This window comes from Hemitrygon akajei, chromosome 6, assembly GCF_048418815.1.
Source record: "Hemitrygon akajei chromosome 6, sHemAka1.3, whole genome shotgun sequence".
Classification (NCBI taxonomy): domain Eukaryota; kingdom Metazoa; phylum Chordata; class Chondrichthyes; order Myliobatiformes; family Dasyatidae; genus Hemitrygon; species Hemitrygon akajei.
In genome coordinates, this window is record NC_133129.1 from 11,856,103 (window position 1) to 11,871,368 (window position 15,266).

The following is a 15,266-nucleotide window of genomic DNA, read 5'->3' on the forward strand; positions in this document are numbered from 1 at the left end:
TTTATTGACATACAATGTGGAACAGGCCCTTCTGGCCCTTTGATCTGCACCATCCAGCATTCCCCTAATTTAACCCTAGCCTAATCACAGGACAATTTACAATGACCAATTAACCTACCAATTGGGCCGTCTTTGCACTGTGGGAGGAAACCTGAGGAAACCCATGTAGTCACGGGGAGAATGTACAAACTCCTTACGGGGGTGGGGGGGGGAGGGAAATACTGTGGGGTGTGCTAACCACTAAGCTATCGTGCCGTCCTGATCAATAAACCAATTTTTTTGGAATCAAGCGACCTTCTCAGGGTTGGGTGCGTCTGTGCCTGCACCACCCCTCACCCACCCCTGACATTCCTTATCTCACACCTATCCCACATTCCCTCCCGTGGTGTTCCACCCTCACCTTTCCCAACAACCTTTGCTCCTGCCAGATTTACAAACTCACTCTCCGCTCCACATCAACAAATACAGCACACTGTAGAAGTTTTAGGCACCCTTGCTATGTACACGTGCCTAAGTCTTTTGCACTGTCCTTTGAACTAGATGTTATAGAGTGAAAGGTGAAATGACTAAGGGGAACCTGAGGGGGAACTTCTTCACTCAGAGGGATTGGAATGAGCTGCCAGAGGAAGTGGTGGATGTGGGTTTGATTGCAACATTTAAGAGAAGTTTTGATAGTACATGGATGGGAGGGGTACGGAGGCCTATGGTCCAGGTGTATGTTGATGGGACTAGGCAGAATAATAGTTCAGCTTGAACTAGATGTTGTGAAGGGCTTCTTTCTGCGCTGTTGTTCTTTCTCTGTGATCCTATGTGACAATAATTAACTAATTTACCAATTCTCTTTTGAAAGTTTGTGGAGAATCAATAGTATTATAACAACTCACAATGTAGAGTTCTTCCTTCTGACTCACTGACTCTGCTGCTAGTGGAAACAATTTTTATCAATATCGCCTCATCCGTTGGAAGAACTCACAGAACCAATGAGAGATCTGGAGCATGGATAGATTTGAATTTATTTATATATTTATTTATTATTATTATTTTATTTCTTCTATATTATGTGTTGCATTAAACTGCTGCTGCTGCTGAGTTAACAAATTTCACATCACATGCTGATGATAATATAACCTGATTCTGATTCTGATTCAAAATGCTGAAGGAACTCAGCAAATCAGGCAGCATTAGGATGAAGGGTCTCGGACAGAACATCGTGTGTTTATTCCCCTCCAGAGATGCTGCCTGACCTGCCGAGTTCCTCCAGTATTTTTTGAGTGTTACTCTGAATTTCCAGCATCTGCAAAACTCCAGTGTTTATAAACATTTCACTATATCTAGGTACACGTGACAATAATAAACCTATTTCAATTCCCTCAAAAAAAATGCAGAAAAGAATCTTAAGGATCTTAACAGGATTTAAGGGCTCAAATTATAAAGACAGTCTGGATTCTTGATGAAAGGTTCTCGGCCTGAAACATCGACTGTTTCACCATTTTCCATAGACGTTGCCTGACCTGCTGAGTTCCTCCAGCATTTTGTGTGTGTTATTCTAGAATTCCAGCATCTGATTTGACAGTGTCAGGGGTTAGAAGTGACGTTTGTTGCTATTATTAAGGAAAAGGCTCTTGGGAAGCTGAATGTAGATAAGTCACCCAGACCAGATGGACTATATACCAGGGTTCTTAAAGAGGTAGCTGAAGAGATTGTGGAGGCATTAGTAATTATCTATTAAGAGTCACTAAATTCTGGAATGGTTCCAAAGGAATGGAAAATTGCAAATGTCACTCCACTCTTTAAGAAGAGAAGGAGGCAGAAAAAAGGAAATTTTAGGGCCGTTAGCCAGACTTCAATGGATGGGAAGATAGTGGAGTCCATTATTAAGGATGAGGTTTGGGAGTACTTGGAGACACATGACAAAAGAGGCCAAAGTCAGCATGGTTTCCTTAAAGGGAAATCTGGCCTGACAAATCTTTTGGGAGTTCTTTAAGGAAATAACATGCAAGATAGACAAAGGAGAGTCAGTAGGTGTTTTTTACTTGGATTTTCAGAAGGCCTTTGACAAAGTACCACATATGAGGCTGCTTACAAGTTAGGAACCCATGGTATTACAGGAAAGATACTAGCATGGATTGAAGATTGGCTGATTGGCGGGAGGCAAAGAGTGGGAATAAAGGGGGCCTTTTCAGATTGGATGCTGGTGACTAGTGGTGTTCCACAAGAGTCGATGTTGGGACTGATTCTTTTCATGCTATACATGTCAAAGATTTGGATGATGGAATTGATGGCTTTGTGGCTAAGTTTGAGGATGATGCAAAGATAGGTGGAGAGGCAGAGAATTTTGAGGAACCAGGGAAACTGCAGAAGGACTTAAGACAGACTGGGGAACTTGGCAAAGAGGCGGATGGGATATTGTGTAAGTAAGTGTATGGTCTTGCACTTTGGAAGAAGGAATAAAGGCATAGACTATTTTCTAAACTGGGAAAAAAATTCAAAAATCAGAGGCACAAAGGGATTTAGGAGTCCTTGTGCAGGATTACCAAAAGGCTAACTTGCCGGTTGAGACAGTGCTAAGGAAGGCAAATGCAATGTTAACTTTCATTTCAAGAGGACTAGAATATAAGAACTAAGAGGTGATGCTGAGGTTTTATAAGGTCTCCGTCAAAACATAGTTGGAATATTGTGAGCAGTTTTGGGCCTCTTATCTAAGAGAAGATGTGCTGACTTCGGAGAAGTTCCACAGGGGGTTCACAAGAATGATTCCCAGAATGAAAGGGTTAATGTATAAGGAGTGTTTGATGTCTCTGGACCTGTATTTGCTGGAGTTTAGAAGAATGGGGGGGGGGGATCTCATTGAAATCTATTGAATTTTGAATGGATGGATAGAGTGGATGTGGGAAGAATGTTTCCTGTATTGAGTGAGTCTAGGGCCAGAGGGACATTGATTTAGAACAGAGGTGAGATGGAATTACTTGAAGAATTTTCCCCATAACCTCTGATGCTCTTAATAATCAAGAACCTATTAACTCTGCTTAAAGTATAGCAAATGTCTTGATCTCCACAGCTGTAATGACACAGATATACCACACTCTGGCCAACAAAATCCCTGCTCATTTCTGTTCTAAAGGAGAGTTTTCCATTTCAAGGCTGCGCCATCTGATCGTAGACTTCCCCACTATAAGAAACATCCACTTTATCCAGGCCTTTCAATATTTGAAAAGTTTCAATGAAAAAACCCCTCATTCTTCTAAACTCCAGCAAGTACTGCCAAATCACCTCGTCCAACCCCACTGAGAGGGCAATGAAGAGGGAAGTCCTGTTTTATCACACCTGCCTTGTTGGACCTATATTTTGCTTGTTCTCGGGTTATATCAGCAATTATTGTTCACCTTTGAACTGAGTAGTCCCCTGGTGGTTTGGGGTTACATGAGAACATAAGAAATAGGAACAGGAGAAGGCCATCCAGCCCATCGAGCCTGCCCCACTATTCAATAAGATCATGGCTGATCTGTCTGTAAACTCAGCTCCATCTACCTGCCTTTTCCCCATAACCCTTAATTCCCTTACTATGTAAAAATCTATCTAACTGTATGTTAAATATATTTAGTGAGGAAGCCTCAACTGCTTCCCTGGTCAGAGAATTCCACAGATTCACCACACTCTGGGAAAAACAGTTTCTCCTCATCTCCGTCCTAAATCTACTCCCTCTGAATCTTGAGGCAATGTCCCCTAGTTCTAGTTAGCTCCAGGCTAGAGAGCTAATGTCACTTATGGGTGGTGTAATTTTAGTAGTAGGGAAAATCCTGAATGGGAATCCCCAGATCACCATTCCAGACAACTTCTTGTCACCCAAACTGTGAGCTGGAAACAATAACAGCATGTGGGAGAGAACCGGAGAGAGAGCAGCGATGGGAGAGCGAGCTGGGGCAGGAAGAGCAGCCGCCAGACGGCCTCACTGGCTCCGTGAGCGAATCTGCTCAGCGTTCCCAGCTCAGCATAGCTCTGCCCAGCCCCGATTGCTTTGGCTCGATGGAGGGGGACAGAGAGGAAGATGGCACATGGAAATGTCCTGTTCCCATTGGGCAGAAGATGCCAGTGGCTGGTAAATTTGTCCCCAGCTGGGACATGCTCTCTTCTCATTGCTGCATTAGGGAGGTAGTACAGGAGCCTGAACATACACTCTCAACATTTTTCCACTCTACCATCAGATTTCTGAACAGACCTTGAACCCATGAACACCATCTCACTACTCCACTTATACACTATTTATTTATTTTATTTTTTACCGTTTTAATGTTTTAAATGTCTGGACTGTATTGCTGCCATAAAATGTCACATTTCATGACATATATCAGTGATATTAAATCTGATTCTGACACTGAATTTAATTACACCCTGGCTGCTATGAGGTAGGGGAGGTGAGGGGTTGAATCTATGAGCTAATTGTCCAGGTCACTGGCTCAACCATCAGGCTCCTGAACCAGAGGGGATATCTTCACTCGCCCTATCACTGAACTGTTCCCACAACCTATGGATTCATTTTCAAGGACACTTCATCTCATGCTCTTGATATTTATTGCCTTATTTTGTCTTTTGTATTTGCACAGTTTGCTGTCTTTTACACACTAATTGTTTGTCTGTTCTGTTGGGTGCGGTCTTTCATTGATTCCCTTGTGTTTCTTGGATTTATTGTGTATGACTGCAAAAAATGAATTTCAGAGTTGTATATGGTGACATATATACTCTGATAATAAATTTATTTTGAATGTTGAATTGTTCTTAATAGCTGAATCACCATGTTTCCCCGACAGTGGTAGAGTACTGCTGCTGCTGGTCAAAATGGTAATTTGGTTTATTATCGTCACGTGCTGAGGTGGAGTGAAGCATGGTGTTTTGCGAATGCCATTCCCATGGATCATTTCATTACAACTGTGTATTGAGATCGTACAGGGAAAAGCAATAACTGCATGCAGAATAAAATGTGGTACTTAGAGAAAGTGCATTGCAGTCAGACAATAAGGTGCAAGCTCAAAACTTTAAGTTCAAAGTAAACTTATTAACAAGTACGTATATGTCACCATAAACTACCCCAATGTTCATTTTCTTGAGGGCATTTACAGTAAATACAAGAAACACAATAGAATCAATGAAAGACCGTACCCAACAGGATGGACAAACCTACAACTTACTTGTATGTCTTTGGAATGTTCAAAATTCAAAGTAAATTTATAATCAAAGTGCATATATGTCACCATACACTACCCTGAGATTCACAATAAAACAAAGAAATCCAATAGAGTCAATGAAAAAGCACACACAACCAATGTGCAAAAGAGAACAAACTGTACAAATGCAACAAATGAATAAATAGATAACTAAACAAACAAATACATAAATAAACAGATAGATAGGTAAGTAAATAAATAATACTGAAAACATGAGTTGCAGAGTCCTAAAAAGTGAGACTGTAAGTTGTGGAATCAGCGCAGTGCTTTAGTGAGTGAAGTTATCCACTCTGGTTCAGGGGCCTGCTGGTTGGAGAGTAATACCTGTTCCTGAACTTGTGGTAAGGGACCTAAGGCTCCTGTACCTCCTTCCCAGTAGTAGCAGTGAGAAGAGAGCACAGCCTGGATAGAAAGGGTCTTTCATGATGGTTATGCCCCTTGTTGCAAGGCAGATTCTGAGGTCAAGAGCCCATCTTATCATAACTAGGATTTGGACATTCCTGTTCCAGACAGTGATTAACACATACCTCTCTGACCAAGATTAGGTCACCTAACCCATCCTCTTATTTATGTGTTCCAGCTCGCCTAAAAGATGGGTGTTGATGCTGATTGAGATGCCTCTATTCTACTTTGCAAAATGCCACAGGGGATCCTCAACATCCACTCCAGCCTTGGAATGCACACCTCTTCAATTAGTTGTGGAGAATCCAGTCAGAGATAGAACTGGAGTTTTCCAGGTCAGTTCAAGAACCTGATAGCAGTGGGGAAGAAGCTGTTGTTGAACCTTAAGGCATGGCTTTTCAGGCTCCTGTACCTCTGGTCTGATGGCAGCATTGAGCACAGGGCATGGCCTACTGGTGGTCCCTGATGATGAATGTCACTCTCCTGAGATATTGCATCTTGTAGATGTTGCCTCTGGCCCTGTACACACTGGAGTTCAGAAGGATGAGGTGTGGTGGGGGGGGGGGGGGGGGGGGGGGGGGGTGGGCGGGCTGGAATCTTACTGAAACCTACCGAATATTGAAAGGTCTAGATGTGGTGGACATGAAAAAGCTGCTTCCATTAGTTGACAGAGCGGAGGAACAGAGGGCACAGCCTCAGAGTGGAAGACCGTCCCTTTAGAGCAGAGATGAGAAGGAACTTCTTTAGCCAGAGGGTGGTGAATCTGCAGAACTTGTTGCCACAGGTCTGTGAAGGCCAAGTCATAGTGTATATTTAAAGTGGAGGGTACTTAGTTAGTCAGGGCATGAAAGGTTATGGAGAGAAGGCAAGAGAACGGGGTTGAGAGGGATAATAAATCAGCCATGATGGAATGGCAGAGCAGACTCGATGGGCGAAATGGCGTAATTCTGTCATAGAGGGATAATAATTTTGTCCCAACACTACTAAGACTTCCTGGGCACCGGAGTTTCCATAGCAGAATTACGATCAGATTTATTATCACTAGCAGGAGTTGTGAAATTTGTTGTTTTGCAGCAGCAGTACAGTGCAAGACATAAAAAGTTACTCCAAATAAATAGCACAAAAAGACACGCAGTGGGCACTGTATTGTCATGTGCTGGACGTGGGGTTTGAACTCCTCACCCGCTCACTCTGTCTACTTGGGGACTAATAAACAAACTGCACCACTCGATTGTTTAAAATGAAGAGTCACTTTAAAATCACAGGAAATAATTGGTCTGTAATGAACTTCCCACACTGATCTTAAACTATGTCTTTGTCTCGGCTATCAGATCGTGATAAATTTCCTCTGCAAGAAATCTTTTGTCCATGTGAAGATAATATTTCACAGCTAAAAGCATCTGAACAATAAATATTACAATCCCGTTTGGCAAAAAAATGGCTTCAGTCAATCAAGCCTTGTCATGACATGTGCTCTCATTGCGTCTTGCAATACACACGGCAGATAAACAATAGAAAATAGAAACCAAACATGGTACAGAACAAAATGCGACACTTAAAGAGAGATGGAGACAGACATTTCATACAACACAGTTCTCAGACCACTCTTCACTAAAGGAAACACACTCAGATCTCAGGATTGTCCACGCAGAAGTCTTTTACCTGTCTCCTCTCAAATGGGTACAGTGCCAGTCAGAACTTCAAACAATCTATTAGCAGCACTGCGAAGTTGGGGCTTTTCCTCATTCAAGTATTGCGGAAAAAAACTCAGTGAAGGCTGGTGCATTAATGATTTCCAGTGAATGCTTTCCAGAGAAGACAGCTCATATTACGCCCCCCCCCCCCCACAGGCTGAAAAAACAGTCATTACTTCTTATCTCAATCTGAGATTTGAGAGAGAGAGAGAGAGAGAGAGAGAGAGAGAGAGAGAGAGAGAGAGAGAGAGAGAGAGAGAGAGAGAGAGAGAGAGAGAGAGAGAGAGAGAGAGAGAGAGAGAGAGAGAGAGAGAGAGAGAGAGAGAGAGAGAGAGAGAGAGAGAGAGAGAGAGAGAGAGAGAGAGAGAGAGAGAGAGAGAGAGAGAGAGAGAGAGAGAGAGAGAGAGAGAGAGAGAGAGAGAGAGAGAGAGAGAGAGAAAATTAAAAACAAGATGGAAAACTGACAGAAAGAGGGAAAAGAGAAGAAAAATAAAGGGGAAAGAATAGGAGATAAGGTGGAACATAGCAAGAGAAAGGAGTGAGAGGGAGTGAGAGTGAGTGAGTGTGAGAGGGAGTGAGAGAGCAAGAGAGTGTGTTAGAGTGAGGGAGAGAGGGAGTGTGACAGAGTGAGAGAGAGTGAGGGAGAGAGAGCAAGAGAGACTGTGAGAAAGAGAGGGAGTGAGGGAGAGAGTGAGAGAAAAGAGATGAGTGTGCATGAGAGTGAGGGAGTGAGAAAGAGTGAGAGAAAGAGAGAATGAGTGAGAGGGAGAAAGAAAGGGAGGTAGAGAGACAGAGGAAGAGAGAGGGAGTGTGAGAGTGAAAGCAGGAGAGAGTGAGAGAGGGTGAGAGAGAGAGAGGAAGGGAGAGACAGAATGAGAGAAAGGAGATGAGTGTGTGCATGAGAGTGAAAGAGTGAGAGAAAGAGAGTGTGAGAGAGAGGGAGGGAGAGTGAGTGTGTGAGAGAGGGGGAGAGAGAGATAGAGAGTGAGAGAGATATAATGGAATAGAGAGCAGGGAGAGGGATGGAGAGGAAAGGAGGGGGTAGGAGGGAGAAGGAGAGAGGGAGGGGGAGAAAGTATAAAAGAGAGAAAGAAAGAACTAAAATAGAGAAAATGGGGCTTGGGCTGGATGTAAAGGTCCTTGGTATTTAAAATGTCTGTTGGATTGAAATCTATTGGTTTATTCTTGCCACCTGTATCAAGATATGTTAAAATGTTTGTTCTACCTGGGAATGATCTCCATAGATAAGTACATGGAGGTGGTTAAGAGCAAAACCCAATGCACAGTATTCTGATCTGCAAGGTGAACAAGAGCTGGGGAGTGAGCCAAAGTTCATCGCAGGCTAGAAAGTCCACGATAGCCCAAATAGACTCCTGCAATAAGTGTTAACAATCTTGTCAATAGCTAACATCATCAGCCTGGGGTCTAGTATTAATCTCCATTCTTATACTGTTGGCTGAGAAAACTTAAAATGACATCAATGTTTATTAACTTAAATACAATTCTATATTATGATTCACGGTTCTGTCAGTGGCTTACTCTCCACCATTTTCAGAGAATTGGGTGTGAAAGTCTAGGCTGATGTTCCAATGCAAATACAGCCCTTAGGGAGTGCTGTCATGTCTGGATGAGGCAGTAAACGCGGCTTGCCCTCTCGGGTGAAATATGAAAGCTCACAAGACATGGATTCAAAGAAAGTGACGGAATTCTCCCTGTTAACGAAGACAATATTCAGCCTTCATTCTGCATTGCCAAAGTAATTTTACCTGACAATAAACACAGGAAACAGGAGCTGACACAGGGGCACAGCTAGTAGAGGGGATCAGTATAAATGAGTGCTTAGGGGAACCATGGTAGCTAGTGGTTAGTGTGATGATACTCCACCCTGGGGTGCCGGAGTTCAGGGTTCAATTCCGGTACCGTCTGCAAGGTGTTTGAACGTTCTCCATGTGACCATGTGGGTTTCCTCTGGGAGCTCTGGTTTCCTTCTGCAGTCCACAGATATACTGGTTAGGAGGTTAATTAGTCATTGTAAATTGTCCTGTGATTAGGCTTGGTTTAAATATATGGGTGGCAGGGCTCATCGGGCTGGAAGGGACTGTTTCGTACTGTATCGCTAAATAAATCAAGGGTTAGCAGCACTTGTTGGGCTGAAGGGTCCTTTTTTTTTTATTCTCTTTGCTCCATTCATCTACGTCTTGGCAGTTCCAAGCTTGGCCTCATCACTACTTTTTCCAAACTCTCCCAATACTCCCTGACTATTGCAGTTCAAATGCCTGTCAGAAACATTGCCTCGAATGACTCCACCTCCAAGTTCTGTAGATACCACTCACTACAGGAATTTCATGAGCACAGGCTGGCTGCCACATGGGGCTTTATTGGCTATAAATTATTCCTTCAATCATGGCTCTCAGCCCCTTTCTCCCGCCTTCTCCCCATAACCTTTGACACCCTGACTAATCAAGAACCTGTCAACCTCTGCCTTAAATATACGCAATGACTTGGTCTCCACAGCCACCATGGCAATGACTTCCACAGATTCACACCCTCTGGCTAAAGAAATTCCTCCAATCTCTGATCTGTAGTGTAACGGATAGCGCAACACTATTACAGCTTGGGGTGTTCCAGAGATCAGAGTTGTAGTCCAGTGTCATCTTAAAGGGATTTGTATGTTCTCCTCATAAATTGTGTGGATTTTCTCCAGGTGCTCTGGTTTCCTCCCACAATCCAAAGACATACCGGTTGGTAGGTTAACTGGTCATTATAAATTATCTCGTGATTCATCCAGAGGTGAGCAATCATCTGTCTGGATGCATAACAGCTTGGTATGGCAACTGTTCTGCATGTGACTGCAAGAAACTGCAGACAGCAGTGGGCAGAGCAGAACACATCACAAGAACCACCCTCCCTTCAGTGGAGTCTGCCTCCACTTCTCACTGCCTCCATAAAGCAGACGGCATAATCAAAGACCCCACCCACCCTGGACGTTCTCTCTTTTCCACTACCCCATTGGGCAGAAGATACTAAAACCTGCAAGCACATATCCGTCTCACTGTTACCAGCCTCTTGAAAGAGGTTAAGAAGAAATAAGCCTTATTTGTCACATGTACATTGAAACATGCAGCAACTAACACAGTCTGAGGATGTGCTACGAGCAGCCTGCAAGTATCGCCACGTTTCCAGAACCAATATAGCTTGTCACCACTTAGTAACCCTAATCTGAACCTCTTTGGAACGTGGGATGAAACCGGAGCACCTAGAGGAAACCCACATGGTCACAGGGAAAACGTATAAACTCGTGACGGACAGCAGCAGAATTGAACCCGGGTAGGTGGCTGGGGCCATAGTGGAGTTAGGCTAACTGTTATGCTACCGTACCGTCCTCTGTATGATAAGATTGACTTTCGACCTTATCATCTACTCAAATATTACCAAACTATTAAATGCACATACATCTCAGCTCACTGTGTAATGACTTGATCCATATGAGCAGTATGCCAGACAAGCTTTTCACTGTACCTTGGTACATGTGACAGTAATAAACCAATTCCAATTGAATTTGAGCACATTTGAACACAAGGCTAGTGTGCTTATGCTTATGTAAGGCTTTGGTGAGGCTGCATCTGGAAAACATTAAGGATGCTAATGCATTGGAAGCAGTTCAGACAAGATTTACTAGACTAGAACTTGCAGTGGGTGGAAAGTCAAATGAGCAAAGGTATACAAGCTCGGCTGGAATTTATTCGAGATGAGTGGAGCCCTCATTGAAACATACGAGACCCTGAGATATCTTGACAGGATGGATCTGGAGATTAAGAATATTAAACTGGTAAAATTGATAAACTGGCTCATTATTGTCACCTGCGTTGTCTGGTGTGCCATCCGTGCAGATCGTTTCCCCTGTTTCCCCACTCCAGTATGTTGAGGCAATCTCAGGGAAGGGCAGTAACAGAATGCAGAGTCACACAGAAAGTACAGAGAAGATGCAGTGCCATGACACCGCATTTGTCAGACTGCACTGACAACTATCAGCAGTGTAATCTAAGAAAAGAAGTGCTGGCATTGGAGAGAGTCCAGAGGAGGTTCACGACAGTGATTCTGGGAATGAAAGGGTAAAGGTATGAGGACTGTTTGATGAGTCTGGGCCTATACTTGCTGGAATTTAGCCAATTGAGGGGCATGGGGGGAATTTCATTGAAACCTGTTGAATATTGAAAGGCCTATAGAGAGTGGACATGGTGAAGATGTTTCCAGTAGTGAGGAAGGCTAAATCTAGAGTACACAGCCACAGGATCCAAGGACATCCCTTTAGAACAGAGATGAGGAGGAATTTCTTCAGCCAGAGGGTGGTGAATCTGTAAAATTCATTGCCACAGATAGATTTGAAAGCCAAGTCAATGGGTATATTTAAAGCAAAGTTTGATAAATTCTTTACTAGTCAGGGTGTCAAAGGTTACAAGAAGAAGGCAGGAGAATGGGTTTGAGAGGGATGATAAAACAGCCATGATGGAATGATGGAACAGACTCAATGGGTTGAATGGTCCAATTCTGCTCCTATGTCTTATGATCTAACAAGGTAGAGAGAGAGGACACACGTTCACATTACAATGGGGTAGAAGCTGTCCTAGAATACGAACACATGCTGTAAGAACTCAGCAGGTCTCCAGCGTTGTGTTCGTATTCTTTGATCCACAGCATCTGCAGTTGTATTTTTATGAGCTGTCCTAGAGCCTGGTGCTTTCAGGCTTTGGTATCTTTTGCCTGATGGGGTGGGGGGGGGAGAAGAGAATGTGCCCAGGCTGGGTTTAGAACTGGAGTTGGCATTGGCTTATAATTGTCATATAGCAGGATATTGAGGAAAGCTTGTCTTGCATACTGTTCATACAGATCGAACCATTACACAGTGCACTGAGCTTGTACAAGAGAATACGGTAGCAGAATGCAGAATAAAGTGGAACAGCTACAGAGAAAGTGCAACACAGGTAAACGATAAGATGCAAGATCATAATGAGGTAGATTGTGAGGTGGGGTCAGTGGGGTCTTTGATTATGGTGGCATCTTTACCAAGGCAGCGAGAAGTGCTGACACAGTCCACAGAAGGTCGGCTAGATTCTGTGATGTGCTGTGCTGGGATGTTGTTTGAAAGTATGGGGTCAAAGCCATGCTTTTCTCCACAGCAGTGGCATTACATAGTAACCAGCTGGCCAACCAACGAACACACCCTTGACTTTGTACTCATGCACAGAGCAGGAACAACTAAGAAGCAGCTGGATTAAACTCTTTTACTTGTCACATTAGCCTTGGTACATGCTGGGCAACTTACAGTGTGGGAGCAATGAACCAGGCCCATTGAGGCAGAAATGTTTGAAATTCACAGTAAATTTATTATCAAAGTACATACACTACTGTGCAAAAGCCTGTGTCACACACACACACACACTCTCACACACACACACATTCACACACACACACACACACACACTCACACACACACACTCACACACACACACACACACACACACACACACACACACACTGTTGCGCAGTACTGTATTACAGTCAACATGGAGCAGAGAGCGAGTTTGTAAATCTGGTGGGAACAAAGGATGTTGGGAATGGTGAGGGTGGAGTGTTGCGGGAGGGGTGAGAGACAGATGGCAGAGAAGGAGTGCCAAGGGCGGGGGTGGTGCAGGTGTAAACACATCCAGCCCTGAGGCACCAGGCAAGATCATTTGATTCCAAACACTTCCATTATTGATCATTTACAGAATGTCTCTCTGGTGCTTCCTGCTCCCTCTCCTCTCCTTTCCCCTTTTCCCAACCATGCTTCCCCTTTCCCACTCTCAGTTCACAGTCGAGATCCAAATCAGAATCACGTCATGAAATCTGTTTTTTTTTGCAGCAGTACAGTGCAATGCATAAGATTACTACAGTACTGTGCAACAGTCTGAGGCACCCTATCTAAATACATGTGCCTGTTACGTACCCCTAGGGTTCATATTTTCTGTGGACAACCACTTTAAAATGTCGGGAGAATGAGTCTGGCTTTTGGACACTGTTTGTGCTGCTAATGAGAGAGAGAGAAGAAGAGGGGGGATGCATCCTACACAGATGAGAAAGAGACATACACATAATTGAGTATTATGGCTTCTTCACTGATTATTTACCTTTGCTACAAGGACATTCTTCTTTGCTCGTTAACATTCTTGCTGAGACAACAAGGTGGGACCAGGTGATGGACAGTTGATGGATGGTTGGGACCCCGTCAGGGGAGATAAAAGCAAGTCTGCTGAGACACAGGCAGACACACCACGGACACTGAAAGAGCGTTGTGTACCCACAGGAAGGTGGGGGTTCGGAGGATCGATTCGGGGGGAATCGATCAGAGGCTCACAGGGTGTGAAGGCAGACCGGTGGGGGCTTGTGTGTGTGTCCATCCTCGCCTGGGTGACAGGCTCACCACTGAAGAACGGTCTGGCCGGGAATGGAGGGGTCACAGTCGGTGACTGCAACAGCACAACAGGACAAGAAGACAACGGAAGGTTTGCCTGCCTGCTCACCTCTCGTTCTCTCCCTCTCTCCAACGGTACCACAGCAACTACCTTGACTTAAACTGAACTGAACTGAACTCTGCATCATCTTAGGACTATTCATTTACCCCTAGACTTTGAAAGAGCTTGGTTTTGATTTATACTCCCACACTTCTGTATATATCATTGCTAACCTGTTTTATATGTATATTTGTACTGTATCACTTAGTTTACTAATAAACACCTTTAGTTACAGTACCACCAGACTCCAACGTATCATTCCATTTCTTCTGGTTTGGTAACCCAGTCACGGGGTACGTGACAGTGCCTAAGACTTTTGCACAGTACTGTACATGTTACCTTGTACTGTAAAACCCTGAGATTCGTTTTGTTGTGGGCATGCATAGTAAATCTGAGAAACACAACAGAATCAATGAAAGATGGAACCCAACAGGATAGACAAACAGTGTGCAAAAGACAACAAATTGTGCAAATACAAAAGAAAAAAGAATAAAAAATAAATCAGCAATAAATATTGAGAACATGAGATGAAGAGTCCTTGAAAGTGAGTCTATAGGTGTGGGAGCAGTTCAATGATGGGGTGAGTGAAGTTATCCCTTCTGGTTCAAGAGCCTGATGGTTGAAGGGTATTAACTGGTCCTGAATCTGGCGGTGTGGGTGAGCAACAAGCTGTGTGCACTCAAAACCCACGCATAACGGGGAGGGGCATAGGAGCCCAATTGATTCATTACGCAATTAGTCGGCCACATGTGCACTTGCCACATTCACACAATTGTTCAGAAACTGTTCAGGCATGAATCAGAACAACAATCAGGTTTATTATCACTAACACACGTTGTGAAGTCTGATGTTTTCTGGCAGAATGTAAAATATACAAGTTAACAGTGCAAAAAGAGAGGGAAAATAGTAAGGCCGTGTGCATGAACAGTTTGGGAGAGAGGAAACTGGCGATGAAGTTTCACAACCTAGCGAATTCAATAGCATAGTTAACACACGGGTCCCCAGAGGACTCGTGCAGAATGATGACCAGAAACCTGCGGCATTAAGTAATGGTTACCAAGGTGAGATATGGCCCTGGTAATTTGCTGCCATGTAAACATCACTCGTGCGGTTTTGTAAGAAGTGAGTTTGTGCCATTATCATGTTTCTTGGATGAAGAGGGGTTTAACCACATCAAACAGCTGGCAGGCTGAAGGCGTTGTGGGTATCAGCATTGTGTCTGTCAGTGACTCTTCAGGCTTGCCTGAGGGAGGTAGAGACTTGGAGAACAACAAAGACTACCATTTGGAAAGTGCAGACCTTTATTAATAGCTGTCTGAGAAAATTCCTCTGGATCCGCCTGCCAGAAGTCATCGGCAACATCAGCCTCTGGCTGAGAGCACACCAGTCAGCAGCGGAAG

The 15,266-nt window shown here is 43.8% G+C and overlaps 1 protein-coding gene across 7 annotated transcripts in view; it reads right to left on the minus strand.

Annotated features, from left to right (window-relative positions):
• Positions 1–15,266, minus strand: part of palld (palladin, cytoskeletal associated protein) — a 490,195-nt gene that overhangs the window by 79,882 nt on the left and 395,047 nt on the right. Inside the window, exon 1 of one of the 7 annotated variants that reach the window (XM_073047885.1) lies at positions 7,284–7,413. The exons of the other annotated variants lie outside the window; for them this stretch is intronic. The gene's annotated coding sequence lies outside the window, so the exon portion shown is untranslated. Of the gene's footprint in view, positions 1–7,283; positions 7,414–15,266 lie in introns of those variants that run through there. 7 annotated transcript variants of the gene reach the window in all.